This window comes from Leptinotarsa decemlineata, unplaced genomic scaffold (genome assembly GCF_025532065.1).
Source record: "Leptinotarsa decemlineata unplaced genomic scaffold, Ldec_3_MD MMD2_P_RNA_scaffold_6, whole genome shotgun sequence".
Classification (NCBI taxonomy): Eukaryota; Metazoa; Arthropoda; class Insecta; order Coleoptera; family Chrysomelidae; genus Leptinotarsa; species Leptinotarsa decemlineata.
In genome coordinates, this window is record NW_027412533.1 from 8174901 (window position 1) to 8188812 (window position 13912).

The following is a 13912-nucleotide window of genomic DNA, read 5'->3' on the forward strand; positions in this document are numbered from 1 at the left end:
GCCTCAATTTCTAATGGAAACAACCGCTGCAGAGGACGAATTATTTCCTCTCGTTCTGTTTTAACTCGTGCTACTGTTTCTATTCCATCTCTTCCTGGAAACAGTTGTAAAATTTTCCCCAATAGCCAGTGTACTCGTTTTTTGTTGTCACTTCCAATGAGTACAATATCTCCAATTTTGAGTGAAGTTACCCTTTTTTGGCCAGTATGGACTAATTCTGCCAGATATTCCTTCCTGAATCGACTACGAAGGCCTTATCGAAGTTTTTGCAGATACTTGTACTTTTTCAGTAGATGACCTCTGTCAACCTTATCCAACTCGGGAGTATCGGTGCTTGAGTTTGAACTGATAAACATCAAAGTCGTTAATGGAATCAGATCCTCTTTGCTACTTGAGATATATGTGAGAGGTCGAGCATTAATATTTGCTTCACAGTCAGACAAAACAGTCATGAGTTTTCTTCATAATTTAACGATGATTTTCCCAAATTACGACGCAATAGTTCCTTTATAATTCTTACTATTTGGTTCCACCATCCTCCCCATCAAGGAGCGGTTGGAGCATTGAAAATCCATTTAATTTTCCTAGTTGTCGAATATTCTTCAATATCTTCCCACAAAATTTTCTGCAACAAATTCCAAGTACCTACAAAATTCCCACCGTTATCCGAATAGATTACAGAAATATATCCTCTTCTCGCCACGAATCTTATGAGTGCCATCAAGAGATCCTCGGTAGACAGGGATCGTGCTAATTCAAAATGTACTTCCCTGTATACCGCACATGTGAAGATAACAATCCAAGATTTCTCGCCTCCTTTAAGGAAAAGCGGTCGTGCTAAATTCACACCTGTTACTTGGGATGGTGAAGACTGTTTGACTCTATTCAAAGGTAACGGTGCATACGCTGCATCTGCGGGGTATTTCTTATGTTTCATACAAATCAAGCATTTTGCCACAACATCCTTAACAAACTTCCTTCCTTCCAGTATCCAAAATTTTCTCTCAGTAATCCTAGAAGAGTGTGGACTCCTATATGACAGTGTATTCGATGTTGATGTCTAATCATTCTTTCTACAAGTTCGTGTTTGTACGGCAAAATAATAGGATATTTGAAATCAAATGAATCATCACTTAGGATTATTTTAGTTTTTACCATCAACAGACCATCTTCTGAACGAAACAAATTAATATTTTGGAGAACGTCCATATTTTCAGAAAAACTTTCATTCTGTATTGATCTGAATAAACAAATTTCAGCATCTTTCATTTCATCGAAAGTTAATGGACCTGATTTTCTATGATTTTCTTTATTCGCATTATAACAAAATCTGAATAGCCAAGCAATCATCCTAGTCATTTTCGTGAACACAGAAAAATATTTGAATATTTGTGTAAAACACTGGTTTTGATTACTGGCACAAGAAGTTGCAGTCTTTTTTCTTTTTTTATCAACTTCATCATTCGTACAGTAAATCTCTGCATTTGGCCAGTGTTTTCTGTCACTCTTCAACCACTGTGGTCCCTTCCACCATTGTTTCTCAACCAACGTCTTACTCGAGCAACCTCTTGAAGCAACGTCTTCCGGATTTATGTGACCAGGTACATATCGCCAATCATTAACATTGCTCACTGAAGTTATTTCTTTCACTCTGTTAGCTACGAAAGTATTCCAGTGACCTTGTATTTTAATACATGTGAGAGCAACCATTTAATCACTCCAGAAGTACGTTCTCAGAACACTCAGTTCATTCACACTTTTCATATTTTTCCAAAGTCTGACCCCTATAACAGTGGCTAACAAGGAGCTATTCTTGATTTGGCCTCAACAAGTTCAACAAACATTCTTCCTTCCAAAACGTTTCTCAAAAATACGCAGTAAGCATAAGCAGATTTACTAGCATCCGAAAACATATGAATCGTTGCATGGTCATATTCAACTCTTTGGCCACTACTGAGTGATCTTGGAATTTTACACAGACTGAGAAAATGTATTTGTTTCAACCACATATCGAAAGGTTTTACAATATCACTTGGCAAAACTTCATCCCAACCAACTTTCAGATTCCAAGTTTCTTTTAGTAATACTTTTGAATAAGTGTTACTGGACATGTGAAACCTATCGGATCAAATACTCTATGTGCTGCTGATAGTATTCCCCTTTTTGTTCTTGGAGTGTTTTCTAATTGAATGAGTGCATTTACATCACACGAAAGTTCATCATTATGAAAATTCCAAATCAATCCCAAAACATATACATTTTCATTTTGAGGTACTTCATCTTTCATGCCAATCCAATCCATGCATGTCCAATCTCTAAGATTGAAGCCTCCAAAAGACATTAATTGATTGGATTCAATAATAAATTTATTCATTTCTTTTTCAGAATCAAAACTACATACACAGTAATCTACATAAAACGATTTCTTCAACAAATTAGCTATGTCTTGGAATTCTGGAGGTGATCAAGATAAATGGTACTTGATAGTAGCAGCTAAAAGGAATGGACTACATTTCAAACCAAAAACTACCCGACGATGCCTAAAAAATTTCATTTTCTCATATGAATCATCATGCCACCAAAGAAATCTCAGAAAATCCCGATCCTTTTCAGTAACACTGATCTGTGAAAATGCTTTCTCAATGTCAGCTGTTACTCCTATCTTTCCTAATCTAAATTCAACTAAAAGTGATGGGATTAAATCAGTCATATTTGGACCTTTCTCTAGACACCCATTTAAAGATACACCTCTATTATCAGTTGCCGAAGCATCAAAAACCGGCCTCACCTTTGTGGTCATACTGTACTGTGATGTGGTAAATAATGTACTTTTTTCTCCTCAGCTTGTTTTACTTCCTCAATGATTGCAAGTGTTTCCCAGTCATGAAGAACTATTTCGTATTCTTGTGATTTATCTGTATTTCTCAACTTCTTTGTAGTAGACATCAACAGAGAATTGGCCATTTCTTCATTTCTCATTATTTCCAGATGACCTTCAATCCTGCTGCCTATTTTTTTTTAAACTATCTATCTTTTGTGTCCTGTCACGGTCGCCAAATGTTGTAAATGGGATGGATTCTTATTAATTTATCGTTTTAAAAATTTGTTTTGAATTCAATACAATAGTTACCAAACAAATCATAAAACAAAATTATTCATACAGGGAGAGAAAATATTAACATCAAAATAAACTAATGAACAATTCCAACAATTATTAACTTTTATTCATTTTTAGGTCCTTTTATTTTTCTGAAATAAATTTCAGTACCAATTTCAGTAAATGAATGATTTTGGAAAACTATGGAATAGACTCCTAATCATTATTCTTCATTGATTTGGCTTCTCTGAAATTGGTTATTTTCATTTGAATATACCTCATATTGATTGATACCTATTAATAATCTTCATCAATTGTAAAATTATTGTTTCCTCCAACCTTTTTGAATGAAAAATATTAGATAACTATAGAACTTTATCCCAATTATGATTTACTATATATTTTGCTCAGATAAATTGGTGTTATTATACTAAACTGCCAAATAAATTTTGTCGGTTAGGTGTTATTATTGTACTTGTTTATATTATTACGTCGCGTCGCCCCGAGCGTAAAACAACTCGTATCGTGAGAGTGAATTTTTTCACCGAATAACTTGCATACTTGCTTTTCTATCTTATGAATATTTCAAGACAAGTATCCCGAGTCACAATATTCGTAACATCGGAACATTATTTCAGAAATAATTCAACCTCTAGTGCTATTACAAATTATAATAGTGGTTAGTTTCTGTTCTTGCAAAATACGTTACTGCGACTCCGTCTTGGAGGCAGTTAAAAATTTCAAATTCCTTCTCTTTAATTTATTTTCTGTAAGAATTATGCAAGTGACATTAATGATTTTTGAAACCTTTTATGTTGCAGTAATCTTGGCTGAGTAATCTCAATGGAGCTAAGGAAATCTGCTAAGTGTGAAGCCGGGTTTTGTAGAGTTCCTTGAATGAACTGATGCCGGCAAGCTCTGCATGCATTCGTCCTTTTACGATGAATGCCTAAAGATAGTTTTGGATTATGTGATCAGCATTTAGTTGTCGGAAAAATAGAAATTGAAGCGTGGTATATGAAAGATGAAAGGGTAGAAAACGGTGTTAGTTTTTTATATTACAATGTTCAAACAGAAAAAAATATTGATGATGTATGAGAATTCACATTGAGTAATCACTACGCATTATAAAACAAACTCCGCTTGCTGCACTCTCATATGGTTTCAACCATTGGACAGAGTGATTGTAGAGGAAAGTTCATGAATATAATTCATTACCGTTTATGTGTGAACTGATTTGAATTTGCCATCTCAGAATATTTTCAAGTGAAGAAATATTTACAATATACTGAATGGCCAAGAAGTAAAATCAGAATTCGCAAGAATACCGAAAAATCTTGTAATGTAATTGAAAAATGACCGGAATTTCACCAAATATATGATAAATTACGATCAATCATTTTAAGTGAACTTAAATTTTTATACTATTCAGAAATAATACTTTTATCAACTCAATTTCAATTTTAAAGTGGAAAAATCTCTTGAGCTACTTAATGATTTCACAAACAATAAACAGAGCAATTATATTTATATGAATTTTCGTCACTATTGTTTGCCGTGACTATCAGAATTGTCAAAAATCTCAGGGTCCATATATTGAAGGGGTTGCGAAATGTCAAGATTTTGATGTCATTGTAGAATACATGCGCTGAATTTGAACTGGTATGTTTCTATTTAGTTTGATATATTCATAATCCTGCAAATGTTTGAAATAAAGATGAAAGACTAGGTTAGGAGCAAACGCTGAAAGTAACTTTAAAAAAACATCAAAACTTCTCCATCAATTCAATGAAAATCGCTATACATGTATACACCTATAACTATTCAAAAAAATATGATTAGATGAAATGTAGGATGCAGCTGTTACTACGTGTTAGAAGATTATCATGAAAAATGGGAAAAGAAAATTTTGATGGTTTTTATGACTTTTATTTGCAACTGAATTTACTGCAGTTTTGTCCTATAAGAAAGGAGTTTTAATGTATAAGATTGAAAATGTCCTTAAAATATGAAACTGCAATACCTTCAGTTACAAATAAAAGTGGTAAAAACCATAACAAGAATTTTTTGGAAAAAAAAGTTTCTGCTTTTCTACCACTCCATCTTAATACAGAAAAAAGTGGGAAACTTCCAAAGAAAGGAAGGAAGTAATCAATTTTAAATAAAGTAACTGTTTACATAGATGTGTAGATCATGCGAAGAATTAACTTATAGACAAAAATCTGAAAAAAAAGCCTTCCTGAAATAGCTACTTTTATATAAACATTACACAAATTACACAAAAGAAAAATTATTTTGAAACAAATACTTTTATATGAACACAAATCACTTTTTTCTACTCAGTTTGTATTCCAAACATTCACAGTAGAAAGCCAAAAACTTTCTTTATCAACAAATGAGTCACTCCTAAAAATATAAACCTTTTAAATTGAATGAAAAAAATGATTGATTCAGTGAAAAAAGTTAATTGAACTAGGTTAGAAATATTTCGAAAACTATCATAATGAAATATTGACTTTTTAGTAGTTGTTTACAGCTGATTCTCGGCCTCCCCCACCACTATGACGTATTAATTGCTTTTTTTATTGGTTGTTGTTTGGTGAAGTCAAGGTGATGTGACCTTGAAGGGTGTGGTGTATGGATCGTTCAGAATTTTTTTCCCGGTTCTAATCCTCCCCCCACCAATATGATGTGTTATTTGCTTTTTTGTTGTGCAGTGAAGTCAAGGCGTTGTGACCTTGAAGTGTCTGGTGCATGGATCGTTCAGATTTTTTTTTCATATGAGATTTTGTGTGTTTATGTGTGTGTGTGTGTGTAGGAGAATGCACGGTACAGGGTTTCATCATGTGCTTGTTTGTCTATGTACAAACATACGTCTGCATACTTCGAAGATCCTCCAAGTAATAAATGCTCCATCGGTGTTAGGGCACCAAGTTAGTAGTGGAGTGACGTCACAGCAATAACCGTTCAACGGCTAGAGAGCGACATGTACACTACACGACGTGTGGCAGAGTAATGCGTATTCATCGGTCTGCCCTCACCTCTCCCGAAGCGATGAAGGTTCGCTCTAGCCCCGCTATCGATGGTGACACAACGGCAGTCGAGGACCGTCTGCCTAGCGTCTACCCTCTCCGAGACCGCAACGACCATTGCTTGCTCGTACAGGCAACTGTTATCGCATCAAGTTGAGAGATGGGCTTGGCTGTGACGTCAGGCATCTCTAGTGGATAGCAACTAGCAATGTGAATCTTTCACGGTTTCATGGTGGGGGTGACTCACACTGTTTAATATAAAAGAAATGCCTGGCACACTATGAAATCAGTAGACGAATATATCTGCAGCAGTTAGCAATTGGTAGAGTGTTATTCAGTTCGTAATAGAAGGAAGACGGTGAGTGTATTTGTCTGTTGGAAATTGTTTATATTTTCATATATATTTTCATCATGTCCGTTTCAAAAGTAGACTTGAATAAAATTAATAATTTGATTGTACAGGAGGTTGAAATACTAGAGCAAAAGGCCTTGTCATCATTGCCAATTGATGAAGTGTACATAATTAAAAATATGTCAACTTATTCTACACGATTTGGTAAATCAATTTTATTAACTTTGCAAGATGTGAGCAATGATGAATTATTTAAAACATGGCTACCAAAACGTATTTCGTTGCAATTCAGTGATGACGATATATCTTGTATCAACTCATCAGGTGGTAAATATACGATGATGTATTTAGGACAGAGCCAACAAAGTTTTGCTGGCATGAAAACGCGATCTCTAGTCAAATTCAATATGATTGAATAATAGTAATAATTTATAGTGAATTTCTTTAGGTCATAGCTTACAAAGTTTTTTTGGTGTGAAAACGATAACTCTAGTCAAATTCAATATGATTGAATAATAATAGTAATTATAATGAATTTCTTATTGTTTTATTGATATTCATATATTAGATGATAATTATATGGAAATATGAACATTACTAACTTAGTTGAATACACTCACTTTGTAACTACAAGTAAAATGGGAATGTGAGTATTATATCACTGAAAAATAGGAGGTTGCTTATTGTTTTTTTTTATTCGATTTCAGTTCCACCATTTATAGATGTGGATGCAGTACGCAAGTCAAGATTGGGTCGATATTGTAGATCTCAAATCATCGGTTCAACATTTGTCGTCTAAATTGAAGGTGTTGGGTGATGGAGCCGAACATGCAAGCGTTTATGATATGAGTGTATGCTATGATGGAAAACAAATCGAATTATGCCTTCGTGATGCTGAGAACTATTGGAGTGGTGCAGAAGTTTGCAACAAATTTTTGGATAATGAATTGGAATTGTGGCAACTTTGTGAGGTTATGATTGAACTGAACCTAAGAAGATTCCTGTATAGCCTCAAACCATACTTGCCAGAATGGATTATTCATCACTTTGAATTGAATGATGAAAATCGAGAGGAAATTGAAGATGGTCGCGAAAATGATGATTATGAGGAAGAAGTTATTTTAGATAGTCTGTATGTTCCTGTAAATCATAAATAATGTCAAATAAAAAACTTTGTATCATTTTCATGTTTTATTTATTTAAATCTGATGAAATACAATAGAAAATGATTACAAAACAATAAATATGATATAAAATACAATACATGATATAAGTCAGTTACAAATAAAAAAAAAGATCATAAAACAGTACATGATAGAGTGAAAAAAAAGTGTCAATATCTGCTATGAACTGAACCATCCAATGCATTGTATGTTAAAACTGTATCATGCAAAATTAATGCATATACTTTAGTGTTGTCTGGAAACTTGGTCTTCCTCGTCTCAAACTCAATCTTTATATCAATAGTTAATGATTTTGTTGCATTCGGTTGATGGGAACAATCGATGACGAATAGTGGATTCTCTCTAAATTGTCCAATGTCCATCAGAGGTTCACTCATATCTTTATCATAATAACTTCGCTGGAAACTCTCAAAAGCATAATAAGCAGGAGAATCAAGTTTTTTATCGAAATTCAAATTCCAACGCTCATATGGATAAACTTCAGAATTCAATTATACTCGAATACTATTGATATCAGCAGTTGTGAATTTTGTAATATCTTGTGTTCTATCTTCAGATGTGGTAGTACTTTGGAATGCGATGATGACAAAACGAGGAGTTTCCAATGCGTTAGTTGTTTTGATGGCCCATATGTCTGAAGAAGTCCCACGTAATGATGGTAGTTCATAGAGGTCCCACATACGATACGCCAACTTGATTTTGGCATTCAGACCGCTTATGTTTATTCTACTCAAAAGTTTGAGCTTGTGTTTATCATCTGGTACAATATGTCTTATTTTCCATTCGATTTTATTTATTTTCAAATCAGCATCAACCTCACCTATATATGAGTTTTTGAATGATCGAGCGATAATCAAAATCAATTCCTGTTTGGCATTCAAGATACTTTTGTTGTAATCTTCAGCAAAACCCATCAAATATTTCAGTGGTAGTTTTCCACTAAAAACATGACTGTTTGTATCCAAGATATCTTGCTTCAATTGTGAAAGTCCCCAACCAGATGTCAATAATGTGTTAGCATGAGATTGTCCAAATGATATCATGGTTTTCATTGTAGATGTTATCCCAGGTTTTCTAACAACAACCACTTGTTCACCACCCATTTCATAACGAATTTCGTCAAAGAGAAATGCAATTGCATTATTCGAGAGATAGCATGTTTTCGCTACATCTTTGGGGGTGAATTTACCTTCTATGTAAATGAAGCTCTCGGCAATATCTAGTATAACATCTTGATTATTGATTGCAATTCTGATTTCATCCGAATTCCTGAATAGCGGTGATCCATAGGGCTTATATATGTGCTCATGTAAACTTATGAGAGAATGATCGAGCACTGGTTCATTGAATATATTCAACTTTTCATTGTTTGTTTCGAGCACCATTGTTATTTTCTCACTTTCAATCCAATCGATTTCAAAACTTTAAGATCACTCACAGACAGAGCGTTATGTGCTAACTGTTTAGCATACACTTGTGGAATGAGCTTCTTTTTATGCACACCTTTCTTTTTGATAGTGCAACTCGTTTGGGATTGTTCAATGCGATTTTGTCTATCATAAATGAAACCCATAACAACAGTTATTCGATTTTCTTCAATTCCAAAAAAATGAAAATCTCTTCTTCACTTCCAAAATCGATAAGGTTATTTTTTTCATCCAAAATACGCACTGTAATGTTGTGAATCAATTGACGACCTTCTGGACTGACAGGCATATATATAATACTGTGTGGTTCTTTAGTGAGATTGTAGCCAGGTTCAACATCAATATCGAATGAGAAAAGAATGTGGGATTCTTCACCATTTATATATGAACCAGATATTATATTGCAATCTAAGCGGATAAGTCTCACAGTTGTAATGTTTATTGGTAATGATGATTCATGTATCTGATTTGGTGGAAATATTTCATGAGCGAACCCCATCATTTCTGCTATTGAATTTGGATGTGTCAGATCAATTTCATATTTGGATCGCATTTCACATTTGAATGTATTATTATTGGCGTGTAGATAGAAAATATCATCTGCAACGACATCATTTGGTTTTTTATCATGAAACAATCTGAACATGATATGTTTCTGTATGACGGCATTGATCTCTTCTATTTCATAAGCACCACATGGAATTTCAATTGTCAACTTTTGCGGTATCGATGAGTTGTCATTACTGATTCTAAAACTAACTAAGTTATTAGCTTCAGTTATATTATTGATTGTATTGCACCCATAGAATCCCAAAAGTCCTAATCCATAACGACTGTTCCTATCCAATTCAATTGGTGGAAAAAAATCCGCACTCAAGACACTTGTCCCGACAGCTTGTAGCTCGAACTTTCGTGACATGACTGATGAATATTTTGAAACACATTTCAATTTATTATTGTACACAGCAACAGCACATTTGAGACAATTTACACTTTTTGGAAGGTGTTGTATTGTAATAAGTATCATTTTTATTGATACCAATATTCACATCCTCTATATTACAAATACAACACATAGATTTCCGAGGTATAGGACCGTCATTAACATCCGATTCTGAATTTTGATCGTGGTGGTGGTGCTCATAACAATATCTATGTTTCATTATATCGATGTCACCTTGCAGATGCTTAGGCAACTTTTCCCAAACATATGCAATCTCATGTGCAACACATGCAAGTATCACTTCCTTAGGCATATTTGCAAGCATCACTTTAACCCTTTTTTTTTCAAGGTACCATATTTTGAAAACATTCTAAGTGAAAACCCCATTCCCTTGATAGCCTCCCGATCCAGTTTTGGTGTTGAATCCATTTTTATTTGGAAAATTATTTAGAGAGAAACTGCAAGCACAAGTGACCACAGAGAACTGTATTAAATTTCTGTTGTCGATCATAGTTATATTTGATTTTTACATTCGAACATTTTCGAAAGAATCGAGTCAATTCCAATGGTGGGGGTAGATCTCCAAAACTATCGAAATATGTGACTTCTTTCCCACATTTTTTATATGCCACCCAATGTGTTCCTGGTCCACTTATTCCATCTAAATTAACAATAGCTGTCTCGTTTTGTTTTGGACCTGAAGATGGTAATCTATCACGCATAAAAACACCACGAAAATGTGGAATTTTCATTTTTTGTGCATAATAACTGAAATCGAGATCAGTAAGAGGCCTCTGAGGTAGGGGTTCAATTAGTTTTTTGTTTTGTTTGTGGCTTTGTATGGTTTTAAATATAGTCCTAAACCTTTACAGTATGGTTTGGGATATATTCCACTTCCGCGTTTGCCTAATGCTACAGCCTCCATGGTTTTATTGTGACGATTGGCTTCCATTAAAGCCGCTCTGCTGGCTTTTGCTGAATTCACGGCCTTGGTAATACCAGCAGCGGCTCCCGCCAAACTTCCTAGTGCGGATAGTCCAGCAAAAATTGGTATAAATGGTAAAAGTCCACCGATCTTGGGAACAGGAATTATGCGTGGTGTGCGGATTTTCTTCTTTCCACCGGCAGCTTCAAGGTATTTACGTGCCGCCTGCAATGCCACAGTGATAGCTTTTTTGCTATTATTCGTCACAAATTGATTCCCACCAGCTTTCTTCAATATATTTCGCACTTTATGGACTATCCCAGCACCAAATGCAACTTTTTTAAATTTATTTTTCTTCGTTTGTTTCCTCTTACATTTTTTCTTATTGGTACAACAACCCATGCCCATATGTCTTTTCGATTTCATAATGTTGGTGACAAGTAATGCAGCTGCTCTTCCCCCAATACTCGCGTCCTTCGATTTAACCCTATCCCAAGCGCTGTATTCAAGTTCTTTGTCGGCTAAATGTCTTGCTGCAAGATCGGATGGATGCTTAGAATATTGAATATCGTGTTTTTTGCATTCAATATCTAATTTATTGATTCCAGGGTCGTTACGAGCTAAACGTTGTTTCAATTTTGTACCCGGTCCACAGTATTGATAACCTCCGGGTAGATGTATTTCGAAAGGAAGTTTGTTTATTGAATCATTAACAAAACCACAACCTCTTTCAATTTTACGATCACTTTCAATACGTCCGTATCGTTTGATGGTACACATTGAAATGAATAAGCTAATAACATTTATATAGTCTCCAACCACGGCACGATGCGCATTGTAAAACAGAAAGAAAAGTTTGCTGTAGATAATCTAGATGAGAAATTTGGGTGTGGATTGAATGGACAAAGGGTATTCAGACATGGTCCACTACTTCCATCATCAGTTCGAGGACTCATTATAGGACCTTCAAATTGTGGAAAGACGAATGCAATGATATCACTATTAACACATCCACAAGGACTGAGATTTAGAAATGTGTATCTCTATTCGAAATCACTCAATCAACCTAAATATCAGTACTTGCGAAGTGTTTTGGAACCTATAAAAGGATTAGGTTTTTATACATTCAGCAATAATGCAGAAATAGTGGAACCCTCCGACGCTAAGCCTAATTCTGTTTTCATTTTCGATGATGTGATATGTGAAAAGCAAGATATTATTAGATCATATTTCTGTATGGGACGTCATAAGGATGTTGATTGTTTTTATCTAGCACAGACATATTCACGGGTACCCAAACAGTTAGTGCGTGACAATACCAATTTCATTATAATGTTCAAACAAGATGAGACGAATTTACATCACATTTATTCAGATCATGTTTCACCCGATGTAACATTCAAACAATTCCAATTGATGTGTGTTAAATGCTGGGAGGACCAATATGGATTTCTAGTCATTGATAAGGATAGAAAAATAGATGAAGGTAGATATCGCAAAGGATTCGATAGTTTTATATACCCATGATCTTGTTTTTGGAACTTATTCGATCACTGAATATTGTAGTGGTCACTTCACCAACGAATTAAGCTTTAATTCAAAAAAAGGGCATTATGAATACAAAAAAAGATCCTGAAAATAAAAACAATGAAATAAATTTGAAACGTCAACTAGTAGAGACAACAGAAGCTGTCAGGCAGAAATTCAACTCCATCAAGAATGATAATATTGAAAATCGTACGACACTTGAAAGATTGTATGAGCCCATAATGAAACCATTGAATGTTTTATCATCAAACGCTATTTCTAAATCACCAGTGTTATCACCAAATCATGGAACTGTTCAATCTACTTCAAATTATCCCATGAGTACTCCAATAGGAAGAAAACAATCTTTTGGTAGTGTATCATCTGTGAATAGTGACACGAGCACACTTCAAGACGATATGAGAACAACTCTATTCGAAACACCATCATCGTCCCACATCGATTCCTCGGATCCTGACATCTCACGTGTTATGAATGAAAGTGGTGAAGATGTTTTGATGAAACATTTGAATAATATAAAATCTAGAAATCCAGCATATGATGGAACATTTGGCGTACGTATGGATCCAATTACACAAAAGCTGAAAATGGGAAGTCTAGTGGTACATTTCAAAGATGGAAACATTTCATTTTGGGATGCTAATAAAGTGAAAAAATATGAATGCGCAGGTAGTCCAGAATTGTATGATATGATTTTTTTGGAAAATCCACAAGATGTTGATAATGAAGAAACTCGTCAAGTATATTCCAAAATATTGAAAATAACGAATGCTCCATATAAACAATATCATCTGAAGAATGGTTTTAAAAATACAAATTCTAAAAAATTTCGTGAAGTTATCAAACCTCTATTAGACTCACGACAATATCCAATAAGAAGTAGAAGTAAAATTGGTGGAGCACTCAAACGAGTGAAAATGGGGAAAATATATAATTCTAAACCTGTGAATTATGTGTACTGAAATTCACCGAAAGAGTTAGTTGCTCGCCTACGACTATTGGTAGCTTCAAAGTCAGCTGGACATACCGGACATGATAATGAAATAATTTCAATAATTGAAGAATTACGTGAAGAAGGTATAATATATTAACATATTCACATGTAATGATCACTATCACATCATCATTCAATGCAGTAACATTATCACCTTTTCTCTTTAATCATATTGAAATAGAATGACTAATGAAATAAGTGATGTCAAACGACAATGAAGGATACCGATATATACTTGTAGTGATAGATTGTTACTCCAAATATCTGTGGACTGTAGCAGTTAAAGATAAAACAGGTAGTACAGTAACTAATGCAATGAAACATGTACTGAAAGAAGCCAAATACTCCCCCAAACACATACAAAGCGATCAAGGGAAAGAATTTCTCAATAAAAGCTTCTCATCTCTCAT